This window comes from Pseudophryne corroboree, chromosome 1 (genome assembly GCF_028390025.1).
Source record: "Pseudophryne corroboree isolate aPseCor3 chromosome 1, aPseCor3.hap2, whole genome shotgun sequence".
Taxonomy (NCBI): domain Eukaryota; kingdom Metazoa; phylum Chordata; class Amphibia; order Anura; family Myobatrachidae; genus Pseudophryne; species Pseudophryne corroboree.
Window position 1 is genome coordinate 813,763,783 of NC_086444.1, and position 25,419 is coordinate 813,789,201.

At 41.3% G+C, this 25,419-nt stretch overlaps 1 protein-coding gene and 1 long non-coding RNA gene across 2 annotated transcripts in view; one reads left to right on the forward strand and one right to left on the reverse strand.

The window, feature by feature from the left end:
- Positions 1-19,148, reverse strand: part of TET2 (tet methylcytosine dioxygenase 2) — a 205,645-nt gene extending 186,497 nt beyond the window's left edge. The window contains exon 1 of the mRNA XM_063919346.1: positions 18,450-19,148. The gene's annotated coding sequence lies outside the window, so the exon portion shown is untranslated. The remainder of the gene's footprint in view (positions 1-18,449) is intronic.
- Positions 11,382-25,419, forward strand: part of LOC134910960 (uncharacterized) — a 48,624-nt gene continuing 34,586 nt past the window's right edge. Inside the window, exon 1 of the long non-coding RNA XR_010176285.1 lies at positions 11,382-11,513. This is a non-coding gene — a long non-coding RNA (uncharacterized LOC134910960). The remainder of the gene's footprint in view (positions 11,514-25,419) is intronic.

Sequence of the window (25,419 nt, forward strand, 5' to 3'; positions counted from 1 at the left end):
AAGTTACTTGCTTTTTTTTTTTGCTTTACTTAAAAACATAAATCAGGCCCATAGGGCCTGATTTAGAGGTGGAAGCAGGAGTGATCGGTGCTGCAGTAGCAGCAGATCTGAGAAGGTGTGTAATGTAAAGACATCATTTTTTTACGTGAGACACCCCCCCTGCACCTTCTCAGAACAGCTGCATGCAGCCAAAGACACAGCATCGGATCACCATCAGAAACATTGGGCGGACCATCGGACATCTGAGGTTACTCAGATTGTCTACCACATCTAAGCTGCTGAATCTATGTCGGAACACACAGTTTCTGTCTTTGACATGCCTCAAACATGCTCCTCCTCCCGACTCACAAATGTGTTAATCATACTACGAGAGAGTTGACAGCATGACTGCTGCTAAAAAAAACCTCACTACACAAGCGCATTGCGGTTCCAGCGTAATAATAAAAAAAAGGGTAAATTTTGACCATATACAAATAGCGTTAAACTCTGAAGCTACTCCATCACTGTTGACCATGGGCAAAGCAATACATGAGGGTCCCTACCTACCCATTTGCGGAATAAAGAAAAATCATACCTTACCCTTTCTGTGGTCCTGCACAGTCTCTCCACATACTTTTATATAGGGAATGGTTGTCAGCACTCTGATTGGTTGATAGCTCCAGCCATCCACCAATCAGCACACCAACAGCAATTCACTGCCTGGCTGCAGGCTGGGTGGCCTGGTCACTGTGATTGTGTGTAATTCACAATAAGAGCGGTCAGGCAGCATTCTCTGAGTCCCAAGAAGCTTAGGAAGGCCCATCTGCCCCTGCTGGATGGACCCTAGAATTGTGGCGCCCTGGGCAGCGTCTCAATGTGGCTATACATTAAGGTGGCCCTGGTACAATGGGTTATTTATTGCATCTATTCTTAAACCGACCATACACTGACAGATCAGCTACTCAGCATGTCAGTGTAGGGTCGGTTAAAGAATAGATGCAATAAATCATAGAATTAATATAGCTTAACTTGAGAAGATGGGTTAGAGCAGGTATCACCCAATGAGTTTCGTCCTAACAGACTACATCAAGGGGTCCCTATATTTGTTCCTCCACATATTTGTTTTTATGTCACATTTTTCTGTCTTGCAGTTTTTATATATATATATATATATATATCTCTCCAAAAAGAACGGCACTCAGGGACTGGTAGATATACAAACGTTGTATTGAAATCGAACGTACACGTTTTCGGGGACACAGCCCCTTCGTCAGGATCAAACAGACAGTAACCCTGATCCTGACGAAGGGGCTGTGTCCCCGAAAACGTGTACGTTCGATTTCAATACAACGTTTGTATATCTACCAGTCCCTGAGTGCCGTTCTTTTTGGAGAGATATGAAGTGCTTTGAAATGGACACCGGGGCAATTGTTCTTTGAATGTGAGTGCCGACTGAATTGGAACTGTATATATATATATATATATATATATATGATTTTAAATATACATGAAGTCCTAGGCGTATTTTAACTGTGAAATTATTTTTTTTAGTGCTATGTATTTGTGAATTAAATTTTGTAACTATTTTTATATAATGTACTGAGTCCTCCTACTTTGCTATGACACCACTGGTCACTGTCTTATCCCCCCTTTTTATATATATATATATATATATACATATATATATATATATATATACACACACACACATATATATATATATGTACAGTACCTATATAACATATTCTACTGTACAAGATGAAGCTGGCTATATTGACTAGCAGTACCTGGAGCGCTGTAAAAACTTCCAGTGGTAGTCCTGGACTGGGGCATTTCAGTTCAGGTGTGCACCTGCCGCGTGATGACTGCATGCAGCAACTCCGCTCCGGACAGGGGTGGAGGAGGTGAATACCGCTCAATACGGGAAAGTACTGAACGGGAAGATGCTGCTAGGCATGCGCAGCAGCTTCCCTTCAGCCAACTCATATTCAAAGCAGAGAGCTCAGTCATAGTGAGAGCTCTCCTGACACTGAGGAGCTCCCGCACATGTGCGGCAGCAACCACAGGGTATCAGAGCGGGGAGAGCACCTCTTCAGCCTGGTGCCTCCCTGCTTTGCATACACTTGCTGAGCGGGTAGCGCCGGATCTGTACACATTGGCACCATAGCTGCACACACACACCAAATGCCCCATAGCCGCACACACCCACACACTTTTCTATGGTATTATGCAGCAAATTCTATTTGTAGAAGTAAATGTGATAGGCAAAACCAATGCTGGTGGCTGCCAGTCATAAAATATGTCTACAAACAGGAGCGCAGCCCTGTCCGCACCACATAACTGACCCTAAGGATAACAGGTGTTTATATCTGTGGTTCTGAGTATACTATGTGATAAGGGGAAAAAAAGTCAATTTTCCCTGTAGCCACAATATTCATGTTATTAATAACGCAGAAAAGGGCAAGGCAAGCAAGGTGTGACTTCTGTTTAACTTGCTCAGCAGGATTTTCTCTGTTCAGGTGACCCACCCTTGACAGTACTTACACAATTGCTCACTGAGACAAATTTATGTGTGCTGACAGCACTACAGGCAACGGGTAGGTCAACCTGTCCTCAGGAAACTGAAAGCAACACTCACATATCGCCTAACATTAAATATCAAGATATTCAACAATATTAAGAATAGCAGAGAGGGAATTTACTATCTGGGTAGTAAACCCTTACATCCAGATCTCCAGTATACGTGAAGTTGTGGAACAAAGGCTTTACTAGTGAGGTTCTGACTGTAATGTTCCCGTTGCTTTCAGTGGTATACGTAGTGTGAAAAGGTTATTTACTATCAAAACAAATTGTGCATGTAAAAAGATTATGTAGATCATGTCTTTGTCTCAAGTGAGAAGCGTTTTAAATCATGAATGTAATTCTTTTACTCTCCTCTCTGATCCTTACTTACAGTCAGGGGCGTATCTACCCTTTGGCCAGGATGGCACTCGCCAGGGGCGCCGGCAGAGGAGGGGCGCCGCCTGGCGGTGTCACCCGCGGGCAGAGGGTAGAATGAAATAAAACATGCAGTCAGGGGCACATTGGGCCACCGGGACAGCGGGAGAGATTGCCGCTGGCCTGGCCCACCCTTCCATGTGCTCGGCACGCGTATGTCACCTGCCGGCCGGCCCGACCGCCGTGCTTCCGGTATTTGCGTTCCGCTGCCGAACGCAAAACGGAAGTTAAGCCTGTCATCCTGCCTTCCTGCGGCTTCGCAGGCAGATACAATGGCTGTCCAACAGCCTCCTTGCACTCACTGATGAGTCAGCAGCAGTTCCTGGAGCAGCGGACTCTAGCTCAGCCAGGGAGAGGGAGCAGCAAACAGCAGCCACCACCTGCAGCAGCGTTCGGCCCACATTACTTATTTCAGACTTCGAAGGCCAGACCGCTCCTCTCTTCAGCAGCCTGTGGTTTGTGTAAGCACAGTATACTTGCTATATGTGCATGTACAGTATGCTCTGTGTGTGTCTGTGTTTTTGTGTGCGGATATGTACTGTATGTTGTGTGTGTGTTTGTAAGTAAGTATGCCCTGAGGGTATGTATGATATGTGTGTGTACGTGTGTGTGTAAGTTTGCCATGTGTTGGTCTGCCATGTGTATGTATGGTGTGTGTGTATGTATATATATATATATATATATATACATATATATATATATACACATATAGATATATATACATATATATATATATATATATACATATATATATATATATGCGTTTGCACCTGTTCCAAATAGAGAAACCACGATGGACGTAGACGTTAAACATAATCCACATGCTATGTTCATTGTGACTGTTGGAAGTGTACACTTTGAAATAAGAACATGTCAAACACATGGCAGATTGCTGTACTTAAGTTTGTTAGCAACTATTAATTTGTACATATTTATTAAGCTTTATTAATATATTTTCCACACAGCATTTTTTTAATATGTATAATGTGTAAATGACACTTACAGTATGTTCTCCACCATTGCAATGTACATGACACGCTATATACACGTTTTAAATGCTGTATCATGGGATGGTATCAGTGTCCTGTCACTAGGGATGTTGGCAGTCGAAATACCAACAGCGGCACCAATCTCCAAACCCCCTAGCCCTCCTTACCCGTAGCCTGGCACTAACCCCCCCCCCCCCCCTTCCCCCTGCAGTCTAACCTTAACCCTCCGAAGTGGTCCCTAACCCTCCCTCCCCCCAACCTAACCCTCCCCAGGGTTGCCTAGCCCTATGTTCCCCTTCATGCTGCCTATCCTCCCCCCCCCCCCCCCCCCAGCCTAACCCTCCTCCCGCAGCCTAAACCTATCCACCCGCCCCCGTCAACTTACCTCTTGGGCGGCTCGTCAAAACTTTGTTCTGGATCCCGGTGCCAGGATAGTGATCAATGTCGGGATACCCACGCCGGCATTCTGAGTAGTGTCGAAATTCCGTCATCGTTATTTCGACTGCCAGGATCCTGCCCGGATCCCATATAACTACATTATTGTCTATAAACCACTTATTGTCTATGACTTTTACTTGCTGTACGTTTAGTAAAATATTTATGGTCTGTATTATAGTCATAGTATCATCCATATACGACCTTCTCATGCTTTTGTGTTGCCTTGGTTTCCAAATTTTTTTGTAAATTGTGTTAAATCTGTGCGCATGCTATTGCTGAGTGCTTGTCTTCACATATGCGGAGGCTTGTGTCAGGTATTATGTGGGGTTAGGTACGGGATACCAGCAGTTAGGATGCCGGCAGTAAGAATACCGACACCGGCATATCCCAACTGCCTGAAATCCCGATAGGGGTGCTAATGTAAACTAAGCCTAACCCTAACTTTCCCTGTTGCAATCTAATCCCCTCCCTGCAGCCTAATCCTAATTCTCCCGTCCTGCCAGGATCCCAACTTCAGAGTGGCTCCTCAGATATCCCAGCATCACTTACTATGCAGCAGTGTCGTGTGTGTAAGGGGCTCTACTATTTGGCGTAACCGTATAATGCGTACTACTGTGCGGGGTAATGTGACTTACAGACGCTACTGTGTGGTGTAATGTAAACTGGTACTATTCTGTGGCCATGCTCTAACATTCCCCAACATGCCACTGAGAGCACTGAACAGGCAACTCGGAGCATTGGACACGTTTTACATGAAAAAATAAAGTATAAAAAAGAAACAAATTTAACATTCCTTGCAAAGTGGCCCTCAGCTCTAATGGTAGCAAGGGGCCAGATTTATGGTAGAGCTGGTGAACTGTAGTGCAGGACATCGGCCGGTCAGGCACCAGCTCTGTGCTACTTTTTCCCGATTTGACCCACCCAGAGCCAGGTTAATAGGGGGCACAGGGGTTAAGTACCTCAGGACCCTCCTCTCTTAATTCAGCCCTCGACCCCACTCTGGCTGGCTGCTGCTGCTGTCCCCTCTCCCGCGATCTCCCCGTGCCTGCTCTGTAGAGGCCGGGATCACTCTGCAGTCAGCATAATAAAGTCATGACGTCCGCTCGCTGAAGTATGAGTGTAGACTGAGGAGCCTGGTGCCGCCACCACTGATACAAGAGGATAATCGAGGGCTGCTGCAGAGGAACAGGGAATGGGGAGGGGATGGCAGTGGGTGGATGGCTGCTGCAGAAGCAATGGGGGAGGGGACTGAGGCCAGGCTGCTGCAGAGTCACAGGGGGAATGGACGACTGAGGCTGCTGCAGGGGCACACAGGGAAGGGAGGGCTGAGGGGTACTACTATGTGGTGTAACGTGAATAATGGACACAACTGTGTGGTGTAATTTGAATTGGGGGTACTATTGTGTGGCCACGCGCTTTTTTCGGTCTTCCCCATTTCAAATATATGGGGGGGGGGGCGGTCCCTTACTTTTCCAGGGGCACTTGGACCCCTAGATACACCTCTGCTTACAGTATGTAGTTGTGCACAAATACTGTACCTTATTATTAAAAATTAAGCTTAAGAACATCTCCCCAAGATAAAGGACCAAAAAATGCTTTTAAAATCTTTAAATGCAACGAGAATGCTTTTATGTTTCCCTGGTCACCTATTGTTTTAGTCAATTTCATTATCAGAATCTCCCATAATCCATTTTATGTTTGCATCATGTATGAAGCTAGAAAAGCACACTAACATTTTGAATTTTAAAATTTCCTGACATATGAAGTCAGCGTTTGTAAACACATTGCAAATCATATATTACATTCATTCTATTTTAGAATGCCTGCATGATAAAAGAGCTAATTCAGCTTAAATGATATCCGTTATTATATTATGTCTATAAGGCAGATTCAAAAACATTTTCAGGACAGTCGCCTTAAAGAAAAGTTATGGAAAAACAATTACAATGTTCCTACCCTGTAATACTGCTTGATAGTCCTTCACATCTGTCCAAGGGAAAACAACTCCCAGATGTGTTCAACTCCGATACTTAGATGCATGCAGGTCTTTTGGCAAACAGACCTCAAGATCAAAGTAAATATTATTTTCATAAGCAAGTCTGATACCTTTCCTTAATGAAAAGTTACAACCATAGAGACAGGGGCATGGAAGAATATCAAATGGAAGAGGATAATTTTTTATGGACTAGTCCAAGAAGAATTCTAGACACTGTAAACATTTCAGACAAATATCTAAAGAGATAAGATTTCGGAAGCTGAACAACATCAGAAGGAGTTAAGTGTTACAGTGGCATGGTAGTATTCAGGTCTGGTATATTGATACAATAAGCATTTGCTATAAGTACATATACAGCATTTTTTTAATGTATAGCTCTGGTTATATTATAGTATATATCGTACAATTACTAAAATGAACTGTATAGATGAGTATGGAGACCAAGTAGCAACTACAATGAATGTATAGTTCAATGAAAAGTAAAAATAGTAGTTATATGTAGAATCAAAATAGTTGGCAAAATACATGATCTGCTCTGACAAACAAAGTAAAGGATTTCCGCACAGAAAATAATTCTTCTGTACTCTGAAGTGGACTTCTGCTTATTGATGTAAACCATGCTACCTTTACACTCTGGCATCCACACTATCCATACATTCCATTCCAAGCATTTGAGATATGAACCCAAACAAGGACCCTAATGAGATATGTAAGAGACACAAATAGAAAGAAGTATGGAGTGGTAGAGAATAGCATAAAAAAATTAAATGTTAAACTACTATTCCATCACTGCAGACACTTGTACTCTTTACTTTGTTAATGTCCTTGTGAAGCTACAATACTCTTTTTTTACCAAATGGTGGACAGATCATGACTGGATTCAGTACTATAACGATTGTGAATATTGACAACATGAGCCATTGATCACTATCATGTGTTAAAGATTGATGTCTGCTGCCAACCAAGGCCTGAGTGACGGCATTAGTATCCAATCAGGCCCTGTACATTAGAGGTCAAACTTGATAAGATCTGAAGAACAGAGCGGAACATCCACACTACTTTCTGCTGTGCTTCACTTGTTAGCAAGTTTCAACAATTAATGTCTTCACAGGTACATAACGGTCAGCTTTCAAATGGATTTTCCAGCGTGATGGATACGAAAATTGATTTACATCAGATTATTGTTGGATTTAAGGCTAATCTTGGGGTCACATCTTGCAACATTGGCCTAACTGGCTGAACATTGAGGCAGAAGGAGTCTGTTTAAAGCAATGCATGTCAAGCCACTAGTGAAACTGTACGTATAAGCTGCAAGTATATAAAGAACATAATTCTATTGTTTGCATTAAAGCATACTTACCTACCTTTCTATTTTCCTCTCCACGAGAAGCCCAGAGAGGAGATGCAGGTGGGCAGTGATGGGGGTGGGACCAGACCAATTGCATCATTAGGCCATGAATTGCACAACTTTGAATAGAGGGCAGGGTCTAAATGATGCGATTATCATAGAATCGCACCATTACGCCCTGTCCCCACATCATGGACCGCGGATTCCCGGTATTATTCTCCCCATTCTGCCCACTTCACTATGAAATGTGTGGGATGTAGGAGGGGTGCCCACTCTTCCAGGAGTCGAAGGACTACCCCAAAAAATTGTGCGTCTCCCGCAGGTTCCGGGAGAGTAGGCAAGTATGCATTAAAGTGACATTTATTTGCAGATTATTTTTAATAAACAGAAATGTCAAGCTCAGAATCAGTTTTATTGGCAAAGTATACATAGTATAGAAGGATTTTTTCCTGGTTAACCACATTCCTTAAAAAGACATAAAACAAACAACTATTCTGACAATTATTTTCACATTTTAAAATGTATTTATACACAATTGTATACATTTTTGTAAAAAAAAAAAAGTGGAAGTTTCAACATGTACTACATTACACTTTTGCTGCATGATTCAATGTGCTTTAAAGAACATCTGAACATTTCCACAATTCCTGATCTTGTTATTGATTGCTTCATACACATTTTGATTTCCTTTAAAAAATTGGACATTAAAATCAGGTTTTAATGTTAATGAATGGCTTTAGTTTTAAATCTTATATAAGTACATGAAACCAGTTTCCCTACAGAAACCTAACTTCCGCCCATAAATTTCTTGATAACCTTTATAAATATGAGAAATATGTTGGCTCCCAAGCAGTGAGAAATATGTTGGCTCCCAATCAGACCCAATGGGGGAACTCAATTGTTTCACTGTGCGCCTTTATAAATGGGCACCTGATGAAGCAGTTCAATTGTTGCTCCAATTGTGCACCTAATAGCTGCAAGAAACACTTCTTCTTGCAGCCTCCTGAGGTGGCAAGAAGAAATGTGTGAAAAGCCCATGGTTTGGGTGCCCTATCCAGGACTTTGTATGAGATTAGAATCTTTGTGCACCTAAACCCAATGCTTTTGGACACGTGAAAAGTAATAGAAGCCTGATTCAAGCAACAATTGACTTGCTCCAACGGGCACTCTGTAAAACTACTGAATACCCCCACCTGCATATGCTGCACTGATTTAGGGTTGAAAGTTACTGTAAAGGTTGTAAAACAAGTATGTAATAGCAGCATGCCACTCCCTGTCATATACAAACCTATGCCACCTGATGCGCTACTCGCTCATTAACTGCCATTATACCACATAAGCTCGTCAATTAGACAGGAGTAATTTAATAAATCATATAAACAAAATACATGCACATGCATTACTGAAAACTTCAAAACCTTGTGCTCTTTGAGCATGTAAAAGAGTTCTAAAATTGTGAAGTATTTACTAAAAAAAAACAAAAAAACAATCATTGGGGTCTGCTAACTTTCTCAAGAAAAACTGGTCACTACGGGGCAGATGTTTTAAGCCTGGAGAAGGCATAAAGAAGTGATAAAGCGGTGATAACTGCAAGGTGATAAGGCACCAGCCAATCAGCTCATAACTGTCAATTTACATATTGGAGCTGATGTGCTGGAGCATTATAGCCTTGCACTTATCACTTCTTTATGCCTTCTCCAGTCTTAATACATCTGCCCCAATGTCTTCTATCAAACTGCTATGTGCCATCTACAGGAGATAACCGATAAGATCTAATGACACTTTATGAATTATGCATTATTTAGCATTCCACACACACTGTTAGTGGGTTCTTCAGCAGGTAATGTAAGCAGTCTGCTTCCAGGCACACAGAAAGGACTCATTGTATGTTGTTATTCCTTATGCTTTATTTTCCTAGTGTCCTAAGCTGACCTTCCCAAGACATGCGCAATCATGATTACATCCTGCAAATCCTATAACCAGCGTTTCTAGGCAGTACAGCTATTTTCTCTCCTTGCAATCCGTGTTAAAAAAATAAAATAAAATAAAGCATATAGAAAATATGACTGGTAAGTATAGCTTAAGAATGAATGACACTTGTGTTTCTAGGCCCAGAAAAAGTTAATTTAGTAAATCATCTACAGCTTCTAAGCATATAAAATGCTCATATTTACATAATCAACTATTGACAAAATGACCATATCTGTATAATTCATCCCATGTAATGACTTTTTAATTCTTGCTAGCATACCATCCGTGGCACTATAAATCTGGGAACATTCACTGTAAACTAGGTTTGCCATTCTGTAGCAGGTATGCTGCATATAGAGTCAGCTAGCAACTTTGTCAGATAAGTGTTTTATTAATGGCCTCTGTTCACTGAGAGTCGGTGTGAGTGATGTCCAGTTCTGGTTTCCTATTTTGATCTCCCGCAGACATCCTCGTCACTTACGACGCTAAATGGACTAACACACCCTCCGATTTCCCCTTAGCATTTCTGGAATCATGTTTGTAAACACTGTAGCCATGTGCGCGGCACCACGTGAGAAGGCGTCACAGTGACCTGGAATCTCCTATTCATGGAGTCACCTCTGGCACCGATATTAATGCAACAACGCCAGAAATCTTTAACTCACTCTCGTTTTCCATCACTACACTGGAGCTTGAAGAGTTGCAGCAGGTCTGCTAACATTAAGGAGGAACCTCAACCGCATTGTCAGCAAAGAGCTGGCCTCTGTTGTTTCAGAGACCTTGTTGAAAACTCAGCCGCATCAGTCAGTCTCGTTATGACTCAGCAACATGGTGAGTTAATATGAGCTGTGGATAGGCAGACTTACCACGGAACAAACTGAAGTACCTTCGACATTACCATGGGTACCTTAAACCTGTCATGACTTCAATAGCCAGTTATTTTTCTATGCGAATAGCTATCCTATTTACTCCTTCTTTGCAAGAAAAAAAGGCAAACGTACTGTATTGGCATGATGATGCCAATTGCCGTTAGTGGCATGCACCTGCTACATGTATTTAGAGTAAATGTTAGTTTACTTTTAAATGAATGAGAATAAAGATCAGTATTGAGGCTGTATAAGGTGAGGGTGACTTACGTCAGCAGCGGAACACAGGGCAGATAAGGAAAAATCAAACAGCTGTGAAACTCCTTTACTGCACACGCATCGAAAACAAGTCACCTATGGCCACATTTAATCCAGTGCAAGAGATATTTAACTCTTACAATGTTGGGAGAGATCATTTTAAATGTCAGATAAATCATAAAATAGGTTTTTCTCCCGTTACTCAATCTGCTACTGTTCCTCATGTTTGTTTATCACTTTGTCCGATTGCTGTATGGATACAATAGAAAATGCGACTGTACTATAACATGTCCCCAAAACAAAGCAAACAATCAATCCCTTCGCAACAACTCTGTTTAGTGATGAGTGTGTTCTGTTTACAGACCTTTGAAGGTTTCTATGCCTTCCAATTCCCTTACACTACAGCCAAAAAGTATTTATAGGCTCCAAGCAGGGAGGTTTTATATCGCCAGTGCGTAGCGCAACTGCCACCAGACCTCTGTTGTGAGGCTGCTTAGAATCTATTTCTGGCTCACCGCAGATTACCTCTCTGTAAGTCACGGTGCTTGATATCGCTCACATAATTCTAGTAAGACAAACTAAAGCTAAACTGATTTGATAGCTTCGTTATTCAGAGATGACACCGGCGAACAGCGCTTTACGGAAATCAAGTATTTCAAGGATATGTAAAGGTAACAAGCTATTTTTGAATCTTAGCACCTAGAGATAACTACGTAACAGTGGCTGAGAATTATGGGCCGCCTTTTTGTAAACAGTGTAGCCATGTGCGCGTAGAATCCACGTGTGCACCCTTAACCCTTCCTGCATACAGCGGTTTGACAAACTCACTACAAATAACGTTATCAGGCAACCTCACACTTGTGGTCTATTCAGTTACTTCAAATACCACAATACCTTAGTACAATATTATAAACCATAAAGACTAAAAGGTGAAATACACTTTTCCAGATGCATTTTTGTTTTCTTACACTACGTAATACAGTTAAAACAGTAGTGTTTATATGGCTGCACCAGGCATGTTTTGCCGCTTTTGCTTTACTATAAATACTATATATTATGTTATATAATGTAACAACAAATACATTGAAAAACCAAAACATTGCAACACCCAAACCTGCAAGACCAAAAGACACAGCAGAGTGCAGAATTAATCATTTGTACAGGATTTTTTTTTACATTCATGGAGTTGTATTAAGGATTGTCATTTTCACAACCTACAGATGTGTCCACATACATCTTTGCTATATCCCGCCATGTATGGCACAGTTTTGCATGCCATAGACTCAGAGATTTAGCCATGCCTTGTGATTTTTGTTAATTTGCTTCTTCAATTTATACATACAGGTTGAGTATCCCTTATCCAAAATGCTTGGGACCAGAGGTATTTTGGATATCGGATTTTTCCGTATTTTGGAATAATTGCATACCATTATGAGATATCATAGTGATGGGACCTAAATCTAAGCACAGAATGCATTTTTGTTACATATACACCTTATACACACAGCTTAAAGGTAATTTTAGCCAATATTTTTTATAACTTTGTGCATTAAACAAAGTGTGTGTACATTCACACAATTCATTTATGTTTCATATACACCTTATACACGCAGCCTGAAGGTCATTTAATACAATATTATTAATAACTTTGTGTATTAAACAAAGTTTGTGTACATTGAGCCATCAAAAAACAAAGGTTTCACTATCTCACTCTCACTCAAAAAAAGTCCGTATTTCGGAATATTCCGTATTTCGGAATATATGGATATGGGATACTCAACCTGTATTCTATTATGGCAAACAAAAATTTTAAAATCCATTCACTCGCTACTCGTGAAAAACAGCTTAGCCGTGTTTTGCATGTTGTGCCAAATTGAGCAAAATAGCAAAGAAGTAATTGTATACTTAATTAGCAATCGGGAAAACAACATTAACTTCTTATGATTCTGCCTTTTTGTTTTACTCTGTTTATTTTTTTGACATGAACATCCTGAAGGAAACAGTTTAAATGATCATGTTTTAAAAAAAAAATATATATCACCAAATACAAAAATAAAATTCCTGCCAAAAGTCAATGTCGCCAAACATCCCACCATACAGGGTTATACAGACTAAGATTTGGGTAATAATGGATATGCCAACACCATTAAAAACGGGTTGCATTTAAAATGCCGTCTGATGGGATCCTGGCGTTCAGGATACAGACGCCGAAATACCGTCAGCCAACAATGCCGACAGCCGGAATCCCGATGCACCAGGGCTATTCCCACTTGTGGATGTCTGCGACACCCATAGACACCCATAGAGTGGGAACAGTTCCTGTGGTGAGCACAACAAGCCCACCAAGCCTGCAAGGGGACTCCTAGCACTAGCCCCGCTGCTGGCATTCTGGCGGGCGGGATGCTACTGTCGGGATATTGACAGGCGGCATCCCGTCCACCGGTAAAACAGATGTAATTTTAAAGGATGGGATAAGTAGTTAGTAAGCAGCTTGTTTTTTGACCCAGTAGAGGACCAAGAGTGGCAGGCATAAACTTGGTGTAAACTACAGATTCATGATCAACCTACTGCAGGACCTCATGCAGTATCATCACAAACTTAATTCAGATGCCGAAGCAGAATGGAACGGAAGAATTCTTTGAGATAAATCAAATAGTTAGAAAGGATCTGGCATTCTACAGTTGTTGTTCGCATCCTTATATTAATTTAGCTACAATATGATCAGAAAAAAGTAGGGTTATCAAAAGCAAACCATTGTACATTGGTGAAGTCGGTAATGGTGGATGAAATGTAAAATGCTGTATACCACAAACTCACCACATTTGGTTTAAGCAAGCAATGAAGTTGTAAAATAGATAGGTTTCTCTTATTAAAGGCTTGAGCCAGTGACCCTATGTGACGGCAGACTTTTATGGTTTCCCAGCTGTGGCATTAATGTAACACGGTCAAAGTGTGATTGTGTACTTTTCACTGACAAGATAGTTTGCAGAGTATAATAAAAACATTTGACTAATTACTTTGCTGTTACACAAATGAGCATTACACCTAAGAATCCCAATATTATATAAGGGTGTTTAAGAATCACGTCATTACATAACACCAGCTGACATCATGCTTATATAGCTGACAGAGCATGTGTCACTATTAGCATAAGACACAGTGAGGTTAAAAATGGCTACTGTATATATGTTGCAATTTTGCCAGCTAATTATATTGGTTGAGGAGGAATTAGACCACAAATTATGGGGATGTAGCCAGTTTGCTGGTGGTCAGAATACTGACGCCAGGATCCCGACCGCGCTGCCACAGATATTCCCACTCCTGGATGTCCACGACACTCATGGAGTGGGAATAGAACCTGTGGCGAGCACAGTGAGCCCGCAAGGGGCTTCGTTGCACTCACCCACCTGCCGGCATTCTGGCGGTCGGGATCCCGGCTTTGGTATTCTGACCGCCGTGATCCCGTAGCCAACCCCAAATTATGTATGCATCCAAAGAAGTTGCAGATCCTGATTCACATGCCAAGGTTGTTAAGATGTTAAACAGAATGGATGACAAATTTGAATGGTTAATGACTGCAACTGGCTGTGTATGCGGTCATTTTGGCATTACCTTTACTGATCCATGGACCCTTCCATCTTTCATTAGCATACATGTTGTTGCTAGCAATATCGTCAGGCTTGATGTGCAACACATCAAACCTGAAGTCGTCGCTAGCATCCACGGGCACCTGCATATTGGCCATACACACTGCCCAATATGCGCGGAATTGAGCTAGAATAACACTGCATCACACACTTGTAGCTTGTAATCATATTCAGCTGGCTGATATAACACAGTATTTCATACACTTACCATGGGGAAGAAATTCAACATTGGCCTAAGTTTTAAAACCGCCCTACGCCATTCCCAGAGTAAGATGCCTATCTCACTAAAAGCATAGATAAAGCAATATTTGTGAACTACATGAAATACAGTCTATACCATGTCATACATGGCTAAATAGACCCTCATTCAAACTATAAAAAGCCCAATTGAAAGGGTGCAATGTTAAAAATTCACATATATACACTTCCTGTGTCAATGTAACATAAATAGAGAACACAGAGCCTGATTCCCAGATGCACTGTACACAATGTTTACATACATGACGGTCTATATACATATCCGATGTTCTCTGATCTGTTGCTCACAGTGCCCTAAATGCTGCAGCATGATTTACATGGGGGGGGGGGGGGGGGGTTGTCCCCTTTTTCTGGGTGTGCAGAAACCAGAGGCTGCTTCACTGGCTGCAGCTGCATGGATTTCCCGGCATCCCTAGTAACCTGTGCAATCAGGCCCCCCATCTCTACTAACTTTAATGTAATGTATGTCCTTGCATAATATTTTTACACCTAGTCCACCAAGGTGATTATTCTCAGTGAGTGCTTTGATACATTTACATTTTTACACCCCTGGTTAAGTTTGTATAAATGTATATACAGTACTGTAAATGGAACTACATCTGCCAGGTAGAGAAATGTCACATATACAGTAGTAAATACAAAGAAGAACATGGCAGGTATTCTAAATGTTTATGGATTGGCTACCCTGACAACATAATGGCTCCAGTTGCTGATATATACCACACAAATGTCTACTGCAACACCACATAACTGGCCACACAGTTGTTCATGGCCAACTGGCATTGTTGCCAACCATATAGTACTACGCATTTTGGGCAACCAGTCATGCAAACTTGTATCTGTGTTGTCAGTCAAGATGTGAACACCACTGTGGATTTCTTTGGCCGTGTCCTGCATTTCTGGCAAGCAGTGGTATGTAAATGGCATAGGGCTATATTGGATGTATATCCTCCATGTGATTATACGCCACAATGAGAACTTAGAATGCTGTGAATCTACGAAAACAATTTGTGGTCATGTTTTGCAAAATCGTTTCCAAAGATAACCACTGGCATTTTTGTTAACTTGGCAGCTCTCTTCCACCAGCATAAAACACATAGAAGCGACTTCTGCAATCAGCAGAGGATAGAAACAGTTAACTCTGCTTATTAAGCCTTACATTATAGCAAGTTCAACTGGAACCTATGTAACGATCTATGCAGTTCTGTGTTGGGGCTTTTCATTTACCTAATGACAACAAGTTAAACTGAAAAGTAATATTGATAGTCAACAAACAGATGGCTACCCACAGATATTTGGAAAACTTGATCGGACATAGATAAATTTGTGGTTTGTGCAATACAAGTTACTGACAGAACACTATGCAGCATGTGAATATATACTGACATATCGGTACTGTTCAACTGTTACCTGATGCAACACAAGAGTTGACGAACAACCGTACAGCTCTGCCCGTCATAACATGCCCTGAGCTGGCGCATGTTGCTTGCTCTTTAAACAATGTTGACATGCCAGAGTCCAAAACCATGCGCACTGCATCACAACTATTTCAGTGCCCTGGCTAAATGCCAAGAGCCTTGCAAACAGTGCCAATACTCAACTATAAAAAAAACCCAACTAAATTCCACAATCAGAAATCCACTGTGGATTCAAATGCAGAGAATAAATGGCCATCCAAGTGTCAACAGAGGACAGGAAATGGGACTATTCTTTTAAATGGTGCTGCCTTATGCTACTGCAATCAGAAGTGCATAAATTCATGTCACAGCACCACCTTCTTCATCACATAATAATGTTTTCTTTTTGACGTACAAAAGCTAAAAGTAGAACTGGAAGGCTTCTGACTCATCAACATTCAGTTTTTCCGATCTAAGTTTTAATGATAAGATGTTGATGTGGCTTGTTTTGCACTTAACCAAAAGCATAACCCAACAAGATATACTGTATGTAACAGCTAAGACACATATTAACCCGTACAAAGAAGACACAAACAGGTTACTAACTGCCCATCTTCAGGCACATTAGTATTACTTGATTGTAAACACTGATGCATTTTACACACCTTCCTATTGCTATTGTCTTGCCATTAAGGATTAGCATCTCCAACATGTTATCAGTTCCCACAGGGCTTGCTCCATTCCATTCATATGACAAGCAAAGGCGTATGATTCTCGCCTTTCATCCCAAATCATAGACAGCACTTAATGAAAGTCCTGTGTTGCAATACACATGTAAATATACCACTGAATCTGCATAGTTCCTCCCCACTCTGCAGCATTGCAGACAGCCATTAAGATGCAAATAAAACTGCCTATATTAACCTGCAACAGGAAACACATTTTAATCCCAGGGAAAGTAAAAAAAGGCCACTGTTGGGGGATAGAAAGGGAAGCAGTTTGTTTTAATTAATTTGTGCTGTGCCTTACCATGTAATAAAGCCAACTCTATTGAAGAATCTCCTTAAGTGTCACAATAAACAGCTGACTAGTTCTGAGAAATGGAGGTTCCCTGGTTCTCCAGTCACCCATCAGAAATGGTACTTAAAAAGTGTTGCCGCTAGACAGGTTGATCCCATTTTCAGTAGCTAGGCAGAAAAATGTTATGGGACATTAAGTATCCCAATTTAGATGTCCAGAGACACTTGTAGCATTATCTCTGATGGTTTCTAACACTGTACTGATGAGGTGCTAATATTCACACATACAGTATCAAAGGATCATATATGGTTGTCACATGGTTATCTCACCTATTTTGTTAATAGAGGCGCTGAAAATCCAACCACTGCTTTGGTATAAACATACAAAAAAACAAACAACATATTTTCTTACATAGAATGTGACTATTTATATAGACTTAATTTTAAATGAGGTAAAAAAGAACAATTAAACTCTACTATGGGTTTCAGTCCCTTACCGGGAATCTGACCTTGCAATTACCAATACTCCTAAAAGTATGTTTATGACATTTTGCCTATGTCCTTTTGACTGCGCCTGCCTTTGTGTCTACTTGTCACTCACCGGCTATCCAAAAGAAAGCTGATTCACCAGCAGCACAAAGGCAGAATGCAGCCTTCAAAAAAATGTCCAAGGTACGCTCAAAGACACATGCCGGGCGACAGAAAGAAAAACACACCAAGATGTCCTCGACCTAAAGTATGCTCATGTTTTGTTACAAGTCTGTTACACTGACCACATAAAATGTATAGATTTAGTTGCACAGCTAAAGCACATTCAAATAAAACAAAAATAATAATAATAAAGCATACATATCAACTGTACTAAATATATAAACAAAAGATGAGCTTCAACAGTCCATATGAAAACCTGCATTGCTAAATTTGCACTAAATGAAGGAATAGTACATAGCTACATTACTTTTTTCTTAAGACACAGAACAGGAAATATTTAGAAAACAGCAAGAACAAGCCAGAAGCTCTCAAGTTCTAAATAGCAACTGAAAACAGGCACAAAACAGTTTGCAGTATGCATTTTTAAAGACAGGAAAAATGATTAACAGAAAAAAGTATTTTATTATCAAGAGAAAACTACACTTGTCAGCCATGTTGGAGAAGGATCTGTATATTTTCTCCTCTTTATTCTTGCACATTACACAAACATCTATACAAAAAGTGTGAAATGTGTGAAAAAGAAAGGGAATAGAGAGAGAAGAAAGGACATATGGGCATAAACATAGCACTCTGACCTCTGAAATGTCCCTCTGCCTTGCAGAAATCCAGCAAACACAGTCTGTTCTCCTTTTTAACAAATCCTAAAGGGCAGCCATCTTGCTTCCTTCTGCTCCTCTACGAAAGCAGACTAGCCTCCACATCAATATTCATAGGGCAGTTTGACGTCTGCTCTCATCACTTGATGAAGCCCCGATGTTGCTGTTCGCTGTTCCAAAGGGTGGACGTGACTGGCATGTGAACCAACCCCAAAGTAGTGTCTGCTGACAAGAAGCTCTGCCTGACTGCTAGCTTGGGTAATGTAAATCAGTTCCCTACTCAGGGCTTCCCACATAAAGCCTCACATTTTTTTGGCCATACAATAGTAAGCAGAAGCCTGGGCTACACTGAAGCTGTGGAGTGGATCACACTGGCATCCTAGCTGTCTCCTTGCCTGCTCTGCAGTTTTACAGACAGTGCCTCCAGCTAAAGCACAGTAAACTGCCTTCTGTCATGCAGAGGGGGGTGGAAGGAATTTGCAGGCAAGATTAGATAGCCGATTTTCTGAATATCACATTACAGTGCTGTGCTCTTGCTGTAGTTCCTACTTTTCGTCTACCCCTTTCAGCTCCTCTTACACACATTTCAGTATTTCCTTCCAGCAGCCACACTACAAACTGTTACTAAAGTCCATGTTTCAGTGTCTGTGTGCAAGCCCCATTTGGCTGCTTAGCGGCTAGACATAAACAAAGAACCATTAAAAGTCCATCAAACCCGGTGATTTTCTGAGGGTGGAAGGCCAGTTTATTTTTCATTGACTGTGTGAACTGAAAAGTAGTTGACACATACCTCCGAGCCTCCCAATGCAGCGCTTTGGTGACACACAGGCTGACGCACACTGGTGACAATCTTTGTTTTCCGTTACTGCATGATGACACACTTTCTTATTATTATACAAAGGGTAAGCTAAACGATTATTCAATGGTAACATTTTATAATGTATCTAATACACATAAGTATATTAATGTATTTTGGGTTTGCAAGAGAAAAACAATATATATTCCATGCTTAGGTCTGTTAACTGATCACTCAATCGATTGCAAAATGTAAACTGGCCTCCTGATTGGGCAGCCTCATACACTATACTGTTCCATAGATGTGTGCCTTTCTATGAAGAATGTAGAGCTCCATCAGAAAATAAGAGGAGCTGGTGTGTACTGCTTACTTTATAGCTCTTTTTAGGAAAACAGACTGAAACTTGATCCAGTCCATTTATCTGGAAAATGCTCTGACACCCCGGACAGCCCTGCCCCCTCCCCAGAACTTTGGCCAAACAAGAAGAGGAAGTTACCATATGGCTGCACTGAAAGTGTTAATAGAATATTAACACTAATAAAACATGTACTTGCTGCAAAGAAGCATAAAGCTGCGTCGTATTATTAGTTTTGCTTTAATTATGCTGCATGCAGTATATTTACATTTATCACATCTGCATGTCTGTAACATGGACTCATACGATTTTCCTTTTCATGTCATCTGCTATTGTCTGCTCTTGGAGCATGCATTTCAGTGATACAACAACACAATACTCAGTCCTGGGGATTCCACATTGTTTAATGGTTCAAAGTTGTATAGTCAGAGGTGAAAGGAACACATCTGCTTTAGAAAGCAAGGACTGTCAGAGGCAGTCTCTAGTAGGTTTAGAATGCCAGGATTGCTGTCTCTAATAGGCTTCTCTACAAATGAAAATAAAAAGTTTTTGAAAAATCCAAACTACTGGTTTGACAGATCAATGCATACCTCCTAACTGTCCCGATTTTGGCGGGACAGTCCCGTTTTTCACGGTCTGTCCCGCTGTCCCACCCGCGGGTCGCAGTGTCCCGCGAGTGGGGGGGCAGTTGGGAGATCCCTCCCTGTCACTCACTGCTCTGAGGAGAGCAGTGGTGAATAGACGCTGTGCGCATGTGCACAGCGTCTATTCCTGGCAGAGAGGGGGGCATGGCCAGCAGCTCTCACAGCACTGTCCATGCCCCCATAATGATGAAAACGGGGACGTGGCTTGCGATCGCGGCACTTGCCGCGAGGCCACACCCCCTTTTGGAAGGCCACGCCCCCTAATTTTGGGCTTTCAATTCAAGCAAAGTTGGGAGGTATGCAATGTGACCCTCTACTGGCCTGATTCAGTGGTGGATGGTAATCGCATAGCCACTGCATCTTTGTACCGAAGCTGTAGCACCATCGCTAGACATGTGCACTGCAACACAGACACGTGCCCAGTAAAACAACCAAAAACCATTCATTTGAAGAAAAACCGAAATAGTGTTAAACTCTGCATCAGCAACTAAGTGCATATTTATTTAATGTATGCCCCCTGAGTTATACACAATGATTTTAAAAGGAGAAAAACAAAAACTCAAAACAATGTTATACAAGGAAAATCAAGTCATTTGTTTTGTCTTCAAAATGATAGAGGTGGGCAGAGTTGTCAGAAGGCTGGCAGGCTATTTTAATTGTAATGTTGTTGGGATAGCTGGTGGCCTGTGCATTACATAGATGTGCCTGGTAGCATACACCCCATGGTTATTGGTTATGACCATGTCAAACCCACACTGATTGGTCATTCATCAGTCAGAGTGGTGGGAGGGGAATGGCTAGAACTATCCACCAATAAGATACAGATCTCAGTGCACAGAGAGACAGCAATGTGCCGTAGGAGGAATATGAAGAGGGAAACTGTATTGTAACGCCACCAGGAAACTAAAGTCTTGATTTTATATTATCTTGAATAAAGTCTGAGATTAGGATGGAGGTAGTGTGCTACGCTTAACCAACCCTCCAAAAGAAGCATCTACATATACTAATTGCATTGCATTGTATTTCTATAATATTTGAATCAAGTTATAAATAGAAAACCCTTCAATAAAAACAATTTGGGGTTTTTGATAATGATGTATTATGGTATTTACATATATACAAGGTTACTTTTTGTACTTTGCTGAGAAAGAAGTACTCACGTAAAAATTGGTATTAAAGGATGCAAATTAATTAAGCGTACATGCACTGTCAGCATGTTCCCCATCAGTATACTAAAAAAAAATCTATACCAGTGACAATAAGTGAGACTTAAAGCACTGGTAAACTACACTATCAAATTACAACTCTTGGATTTTCCATACTAATTACAGGTATCCAATTGGTCACCTGTTCATAAATTAATCTCTTGTTATTAACAAAAATAGAAGTAATGTTCCAAATCCCTGCCCTAGATTTCTATAAATATTTGCAAGTCCACCACTGGATCTAGACTCAGATCTCATAGTCATATGGGTTGTATATCCTCCAGGTATAACCTCTTATTGTTATTACTCTCTATCCAAGTTAAATGGGTTGTAGACCCATACAGTTCTCCTTCTACCTCAGGCCAGTAACAATTTTTCAAATACTGTAAATGCAATAACCATTCAAAAATGTTGGCTAAGATTATACACAGACTGTATTGTATTCAATGCTGGATAAAATCTATAATATCTGTACATTTGCATCTAGATTTTGCTGGAGGAATTGTGATGAATCAGAGAATCTTATCCATATATTCTAAAATGCCCACTAATTCAGGATATACTGGTTGCCAGGTGACTAAAATTTTAGAACTGTCGACTGGGTTTTATAAGGGCCATGTCTTCTCCTGTGTGTATTTTTATGTATTAAATTTACTATCAGATGAAAAATCAATTAAACAAACATTTGTTCACATACAGGAGGTTGGCATTCTGGTTACTAGAGTGGGCAGGATGACGTTTGCTTACATGAGAAGGAATTGAGTGCTTGCCCTGCATTCACATTCGGTTATGGAGTCAGGGTCAGTGAGGCTCTTCCTTTTTCTGCCCACATTGTGCCAAGAGGATGTCTGTAGTCTGGTTCTTCTCAATGCGGCTGCAGCACTGCCATCATAGTGAGCAGGAGAGTGGTGGAGTGCCTCATGCAGCCTCTGGGGAGCTAGATTGTACACAGCTGGTCCCAAGGTAGGACAACCCTTTCACAATCCCCTAGCCCCATGTACAAACCAGTAATATGCAGGAGATTTCTCATATATTTCAATGGACCAAAAAAGACCATTTAAATGCAATACATAGTTAAATGAATGGGAAAATGCCAAGTTAAAGCTGCACTACCACTTGGAAACCATTTTTCTTAAGGTTGTCCCTACCACTAGCCAGATAGACTCAGTGGTTTATGTAATAAAGAAATGCTACATTCATTTTGTTAATCATATTTAAATGGCAATAGAGAAAGTCAGTTTGTGAGCACCTCCCAACTGCTGTAAAAGGATCAGAAGCACAGGAAAGCCCATAGGGCTCTGGGTAGGGGGCGGGGCTAACTCATTGAAATTGTGTCATAGGTGGCACTGCAACTTATAATAGCTTGTGAGTAACTGAGCTTTACAAATTATATGCAAGTGAATCGCAAAAGCATAGCTTTTGTTCAACAGAGTACATTTGACTATATTTAAAATTAATCAATCTTTAAGAGTTTGGAGAGTTTGGCACTTTAATTAACAATATATGTATGATTTTAGCCCCTGAACAAATTTACACAATGATAGGTCTCCTGCAACATGAAATACAAGGGTTTAATTTCACCCAGTAACGAGAATACAGTGATAGCTTTAGAAGAGGAGGAATGTCAGTATGGAGAGCATTTTCTTGAGAAGTCTAGAGTAAGGCTGTGAGAAAGCACAACATAAAACGTCCTTAAATTCCAAATAAGACCCAAAATTCAAAACATATTCTGTATCCTGTGAAACTCTTATAAATTCCACAATCAAGTGGATACCTACAGAGGGTAATATCTCTCAATTCACAGGAAGGTATAGGTAATATTTAGTCTTGCTCTGTAAAAACAGCAGCTGGACAAAACAGCATATAACAGCATGGGCTAAATCAGTTTAAAAGCCCTATAATGGAAATAACAAAAAGTATTCTTAAAATATAAGGTACTGACATGATCACAACTAGTTTCAAACATCAGAACGCATTATTCCAAAATTGGAAAATTAATTATTGGTGGACCTACAAAAACAGCCAAAAATGCAAGAGCTTATCTGTATTCGATATGGATCTAAGGCTTCTGTACTAGAATCTGGTAAGAACTAACCTAGAGTAGCCACCCATGATAAAGCAAATACATTATTTTATCTCCTTTAAGACTGGAGTTGATAGAGACCATAACTTTGCCCATTTTCAGATTTTTTCTTCCATGTCTGGTTTGTTATGTTTTTCATTTCACTCCACAGAAGCAGATTTCCTATGTTTTTTTTTGGGAAAGGGCGTTTGAAATGGATTTCCCTTTAAAGACACTTCAGGTAAAACATCCAGCCACAATAGTTTTACCATAGCATACTATAAGATTTGAAAGTATTGGCCCTACTACAGTTATAGACCTTGTCCCTGGCTTCCACAACCTCTCAAAGCATGTTACGATCATCCCCAAAGAGGGCCCGAATCCAAAACAGTGCTCTACCAATCGGCCAGTCTCTTTGCTTAATATTGACGTCAAACTACTGTACTGACAAAAATGTATGCTAACCATCTTAACCAATCATCCCAGACCTAATACACCAAGTTCAGATGGGATTTGTCTCAGTCTGCGAAACAACACCACCAAGGTCATCAATCTTCTTCACCGTGTCTCTGGTTCCTCCATGCCAACATCATGACCCTCATGCCAGAATCAGAGTGAACGGTACTCTCTCATACCTCTTTTCAAGTTGACATGATAAAAGGCATGGCTGCCCATTGTCTCCCCTGGTGTTCATTTTGGCAGAATGCCGGTAGAGAACAGAGTCCCCTTGCAGGTTCGGTGGCTCGCCACAGGATTTATTCCCACTCAATGGGTGTCATGGACACCCACGAGTGGGAATAACGAGATTTATGGTAAGAATTTACCGTTGTTAAATCTCTTTCTGCGAGGTACACTGGGCTCCACAGGGAATGACATTGGGATGTAGAGTAGGATCTTGATCCGAGGCACCAACAGGCTAAAAGCTTTGACCTTCTTCCCAGAATGCATAGCGCCACCTCCTCTATAACCCCGCCTCCGTGCACAGGAGCTCAGTTTTTGTTCACCAGTCCAATGCAGTAGCAGGCGAAAGACAGCAACTGTTAGTAGCCACATACACCACATTCTCACGACAGGAGAAAGTGTCAGCGGCTAATGCCATACCAACCCAAAGAAGCCAAGTGCGTCAGGGTGGGCGCCCTGTGGAGCCCAGTGTACCTTGCAGAAAGAGATTTAACAACGGTAAATTCTTACCATAAATCTCGTTTCCTGCTGCGAGGTACACAGGGAATGACATTGGGGATGTCCTAAAGCAGTTCCTTATGGGAGGGGATGCACTGTAGCGGGCACAAGAACCCGGCGTCCAAAGGAAGCATCCTGGGAGGCAGAGGTATTGAAGGCATAAAACCTTATGAACGTGTTCACTGAGGACCACGTAGCTGCCTTGCACAATTGTTCAAGGGTCGCACCACGGCAGGCCGCCCAAGAAGGTCCAACCGACCCAGTAGAATGGGCCTTTATGGTAGCAGGAGCTGGAAGGCCAGCCCCTACATAAGCATGTGCAATCGCCATTCTAATCCATCTGGCTAGGGTCTGCTTTTGAGCAGGCCAGCCACGTTTGTGAAAAGCAAACAGAACAAAGAGTGAAGCCGACTTCCTAATGGAGGCAGTTCTCTTCACGTAGATACGGAGAGCCCATACCACATTCAAAGACCGCTCTTTGGAAGACAATTCAGGAAAGGCAAAGGTCGGAACCACAATCTCCTGATTAAGGTGGAAAGAAGACACCACCTTAGGTAAATACCCGAGACGTGTTCTAAGAACCGCCCGATCACGATGAAAAATCAGATATGGTGACCTACAAGATAAGGCACCCAAATCCGACACCCATCTAGCAGAGGCAATAGCCAGCAAAAACAAAACCTTAAGAGAAAGCCACTTAAGGTCTGC